This window comes from Stegodyphus dumicola, chromosome 10 (genome assembly GCF_044657685.1).
Source record: "Stegodyphus dumicola isolate Sdum_Otavi_A_Nest chromosome 10, ASM4465768v1".
NCBI classification, from domain to species: domain Eukaryota; kingdom Metazoa; phylum Arthropoda; class Arachnida; order Araneae; family Eresidae; genus Stegodyphus; species Stegodyphus dumicola.
Window position 1 is genome coordinate 10978275 of NC_140777.1, and position 5685 is coordinate 10983959.

The 5685-nt window shown below is 34.1% G+C and overlaps 1 pseudogene; it reads right to left on the reverse strand.

The window, feature by feature from the left end:
- Positions 1 to 4763: 4763 nt before the first annotated feature.
- On the reverse strand, positions 4764 to 4835 carry LOC118205742 (U6 spliceosomal RNA; annotated as a pseudogene).
- Between the last annotated feature and the right edge of the window lie 850 nt (positions 4836 to 5685).

The following is a 5685-nucleotide window of genomic DNA, read 5'->3' on the forward strand; positions in this document are numbered from 1 at the left end:
ATTTCATATTACGTATCTGTAATAATTTCACTTATTTTTTACACCAACTTCCTTTTTAGAATAATTATAAAATTCGTATTCAAAATTCTCAACAAAATTTCAAAAACATAAAAACTTATCTTAATATCCTTCCCTATGAATAATTTAAATAGCTTAAAATTAATTACTTAATATGCTCACACATAATTATGAAAAATTAGAAAAATTAATGAACAAGAATTTCAGATTTTCTCAAAACAAATTGCAGAAATTTTAACCAAAGTTGAAATGAAAACTATAGAATTCGCAGCATATTAAATGATTTAGTTCCTGAGTTAGATTCACACGAATGTAACAATTTTTGAGCTGTCGAAAAAGCGGAAGTGCAAATAATTTTCTGTCGCACATACTTGCAAACACTAACTCAGATCGACCTTGAACCCGCTGTAATGTTGAATTCCTAAACTGTAATTCACTGATGATTTAAAGCTCTTTTTTTTTTTTTTTTTTTTTTTCCTAAATATTGTAGAGATCGGCGAAGCAAATTAAATATTCCTTTTCACTAGGCATTCGAACTTCTCAATTTATCGAGAGATTACTTTCAATCTGTAACCACTACGCGTGATTATTTTTTTTGAAGCACTTGCAAAACACCACAGCAGAAAAATGATCTGTTATTTTTCTTAAACACTGAAAAAACAAACTTGATGATTCACTTCTTTCACATTATCTTGGATTTATCACAAAACGATTATTTGAAGAGCTGAATTAAATTTTCCATTGAGGTTTCAGGCTGCAAGATGGAAGCACGCGAAGAGAAAAGTTTTGGTTTAAAATTCGGTGATTGGTTGTCAAGAGACATCTGGTATTAACGGTTACGTAAGATCGCATAATTAATTTGAATGACGCAATGCAGACAAGTTATTACGATTTTAGAATAGAGAGGAAGAATTAATGTTTATAATTATATTATAATTCTGATTCATACATTTTTATCTTACATATATATATATATATATATATATCAGCGACTAAAATCTAAAACTTGGAAAGTTTTTAATTCTTACAGAGAATAAAAAAGATCTGGCTCCCTTTAAGCATCATAAAACTTTAAAATGAGTGTAAAAGAAATTTATTTTTTAGCACATGCCAGAATTTAAATTAATATTTGTTTTACGTGCACAGTTTTTACAATATTGATAAACGAAAATAAAGGCTTGCGGTCTCAACAGAATATCCCATTAATGGCGATAAACAACTCTTTGTAGCACCCAATCTTCCTGGAAAGATATGGGGGACAGGAAACGTCGCGCAGTTCGTGCATTAAAAACTGCACAGAATTATTGTCCTGATTTTTCAGAGTGGCAACAATGCTGATTTGCAAAGTCAGCAGTCCAGTACACAATTGAAACCAAAACCACATTTATAAAAGAATGAAATTATTCAAAATGATACGATATAATCAGAAAGATAAAATAAGAAAAAATCTGATCCGAATTTTGAAAAAAATCGCTTCGAGGTGCACTGGCTCTTGTCTAGATGAACCTATATACCAAATTTCGTAGCTTACGCGCAGCACGAACGAAAGACACACAGATTCTTTCTTTTATTATATACAACAATAAGAAAAGGAAATTATTGCCAAAATCACATTTTTAAAGATGTGAGAAGTGTATTCGGAAGCTTCATTTAAAAAATTTTTTTTAAATACAAAATATTATCATTTTTCCAAAATTCTTTTTTTAAAAGCAGTCGCAAGGATAAAAGTTTAACGTGTCCAAAAATCGAAGAAAAATAAACTGTACATTTTAAAAAAAAAAAAAAACATTTTTAGAAAAAAATCCCATTGAAAAGGTGTTAAGCTCACTTTGTGAAATAAATTCGTATTTAATCCATTTATTGAAACACGAAATTTATTTGAAGTTTTTACATCGTCATGAAACGTAGGCGTAAAATAGCTAAGTGCCTACGTTTCATAACGATGTAAAAATGGAGTGTGAAGAGTAAAATCTCGCTTTCCTATAGCGCATTATGTCTCAAAATGACGCGATTTCATCACAAAACGTAAAATAAAAAAAAAATTCGAATTCGAATTTTGAAAAAAATCGCTTTGAGGTGCACTGGCTCTTGTCTAGATGCACCTATGTACCAAATTTCGTAGTCGTGGGTCTATTAGCTTACGCGCAGCGCGAACGAAAGACACACACTTTCTTAATTAAAAATTGTCTTCTCTACAATATAATATGTAGAGAAGACAATTTTTGATTATGTTTTGAAATTAACCATTTTACTTAAAGTTGGCTTTTATCTCACAAAACTGCGGAACTCGAAAGAACAGGAGATAAATATGAAAGGTGTGAATTCGCTGTGAAAGGAAATCGGGGTGAATCTCATTTCTCAAAAGTTCCGAACCTGAATTAAATAATCTGATCATTCCGTTTTCTCATCATCACTAGAATATTCCGTTAAAGAACTTTCAGGACTACCAGAATCATTTATCGAAAATTCAGATTTGCTATTTGATAAAATATAGAATTATATTTTGTTATGAACCATTCACTGTCATCCATCATTCTTTTATTTCATCATAAAAATCATGACGAAATACTACTTGCAAAGCCTCATACATTGAACACATGAAAACAAACTCGTTGAATTTCTTCGCCTAATCCAAAGCGGTCAAACCTATCCTTGAACTGATTTCACAATCCAATCTCTTCTAGACCAATAGAGACATCTATTAGAAACACTGTAGGGTAAAAATTGTGTAAAAGCCGCGAAAAATCAGTGTAGAAAAGCACACTGTCCGAGTGGTGTACGAACAAATCCCATTTCGCGAGCAAAACAGTTAAGTGGTTAATGCGTTGAGAGAGTGAAAGGAAATTTTGGCACCTTTCATTATTGTCGGCGCAGGCGATAAAGTCGCCAATAATGGTACGACGGATGCCAAATGGAATATCCTCGCTGGTAACCTTTCACGCCTCATTTTCAAAACAAATCGCAGCCATTTCTTATCAGATTGGTTGTTTCTTTCAATACTGCATACAATTAGAATTTTTACCAGATAGTTCAATTCTATGCTCTAAGACCATTCGCGATAATTAAGTCAATTAGGATGCAATCACACCGCTCACCCGAAAATATAGAAAAGGCAAAGTGAAGAGTTAAATTCATCCATTCTAATGAGAATGCACTAGCGAAGTACGAGGGGTATTCAGAAAGTAAGGAACGTTTTGGAATTAAAAAGAAACTAAGTACAAGGGAAAAAAAAATATTATATGCATCAGAAAGAGCGACTAAAATTCTACTTTTCTACACAGTCACCAAACAAACTGAGGCACTTATCATAGCGGTGGACATGCTTTAAAATTCCTTCGTCATAGAATTCTGCCGCCTGCGATCTCAGCCACTCAGTGATGCACATCCGCAACTTCTTGTTTGTCGTCAAAGCGCTGTGTTGCTAGCCAGTTCTTCATTCTTGGAAACAAGTGAAAATCACTAGGTGCAAGATCGGGACTATAGGGCGGATGAAGAAAAACCTTCCATTTGAATTAATTAAAGAGTTCTTGAGTGCGGTTTGCAGTGTGAGGTCGGGCATTGTCGTGCAAAAACAAAATTTTGGATGTCAACTTTCCTCGGCGCTTGTTTTGAACTGCTCTCCTAAGGTTGTGCAAAGTTTGACAGTACCGTTCAGAGTTTATTGTGGCACCACGTTCGAGAAAATCAATCAGAAGCACACCTTGCCTATCCCAAAACACAGTCGCCATAATCTTCTTTGGTGACAAGGTTTGCAAACATTTTCTTGGTCTTTTGGGGGAACTTGTGTGCCCCCACTGCATGGACTGTAATTTTGTCTCGCAATTCACTTGTCTCACCCACTTCTCGTCACCAGTTACGATTTGATCCAGTAATGAATCACCATGTCTGTCATAGGCCCCCAGAAATGTCAAAGCTGCCCCCATTCGCTGACCTTTATGGTGGTCTGTAAGCAATTTCGGCACCCATCTTGCACAAAATTTGCGGTAGCCTAACTTTTGTGTGTCAATTTCAAACAACAAAGTCCGTGAAATTTGTGGAAAACTAGGCGAAAGATCCGTTATTGTGAAGCGGCGGTTTTCACGAATCTTTTCATCAACTTTAGCGACCAGTTCGTCAGTCACAATGCTAGGGCGTCCACTCTTCTCTTCATCGTGAACGTTAGTTGGCCATTTTTAAACTGAATGCACCATTTCCGGATTGAACTTTCATTCATTACTTTGTTTCCGTACACTTCATACACTTGCTGATAAATTTCCATATGTTTTAGGTTTTTTGTCAACAAAAACCTAAAACCTATGAAACCGCACCTCACAACTGGCAGGATTTTCAATTGCAGCGCACATTTTAAATTTGAATATCGAAAAAACGGGCAGCGTGGAAATGTTCCTGTTGTGATTGGCTGGACGCCGACTGAAATGGCATGAATTGAGGTGGTGAAGAATATTTAGTCCTAGGAACTTTGAAATTTTTTACCCTATGGGGTCCGTTTTAGTGATGAAATGAATCCACATTAGCAATTAAAGTGGAAAATTTCTAGAGTGGGAGAATTTTGTCCAGATCCAGTGGCTCTATCTGTTGGTTGAGGTGCAAGTAGTTGGTTGAGGTGCACATGGCGTTGGATGAGGAAAGCAATTTTTTTGGCAACCAATTATTGGCATGGCATATCTTTAGATGAGGATGAAAGTTGATGATGAGTTACACTTGATGCACTGAGAGATAACATTTGTGTAAGATAATTAAAATAAAAAAATGTAGAATGCTTCACGATTTTGCGTGTCATCCTTGCGCAGGGGCCATGCTAATCTTCTCTGTATCGGACTGAAATGCCGAGCACGCACACATGGAAATATATGTGATCGGCGCACGCCTAGCGACGTCAGACGGAAACGTTCCTTACTTTCTGAATAGCCTATGTAAAACACTGCAGTTTTACATAATTTCTGAGTAAGCTATTCGTACGAACTGATATAATTCTTGCATTTAAACTTGTATTCCAAATCAAGATTTAACTTGAAATTATCGTAGATAATTACGGAGAGAATTAGATTTTTGTAGCGTAGTTTGCATGAGATGAGATTACTTGGGATCACGTGATATGAATTGGCGTATCAAGTTGTTGAACCATGAAAGCATAGTAAATTCTTAAATTAATGTCTTTTTACAAATTTATTGTCTTTATTTATTGGCTTTTTACAAAAATTTAAACGACATTAAAATGTTTATGCCTTCAAAATAAAAACATTTGTTAACATTTGTAAACATTTGTTAAACATTTGTTAAAATTTTTTATGTGTATACTGTATGTTGTCGCCAATAAATTACTTAAAAAAGGTCTAAGGTAAAAATATACATCGAAAGGCCAAAATATTGTATACCAAAACCAGAGCTGTGCCAAGATATTTTTCACCTGAGGCAAAAGGGTAAATGCGCACCCCTATATATACATATATATATATCAAAATAGCTATATTTGTATTAAACAAAAGTAGCTTTTCAAATCAAAATATCGTAATCCTTATAGCATAATTATACCATAATTCTTAAAGCATTTTTTAGTCGTAGCTTTATAAATTCAGAAAAATAATATAGCCAATTATTTAGACCTTTCAAATGAAAATGTTAAAAAAATTCTTTTATGATAAATAAGAAATAACATCGAAATGCACA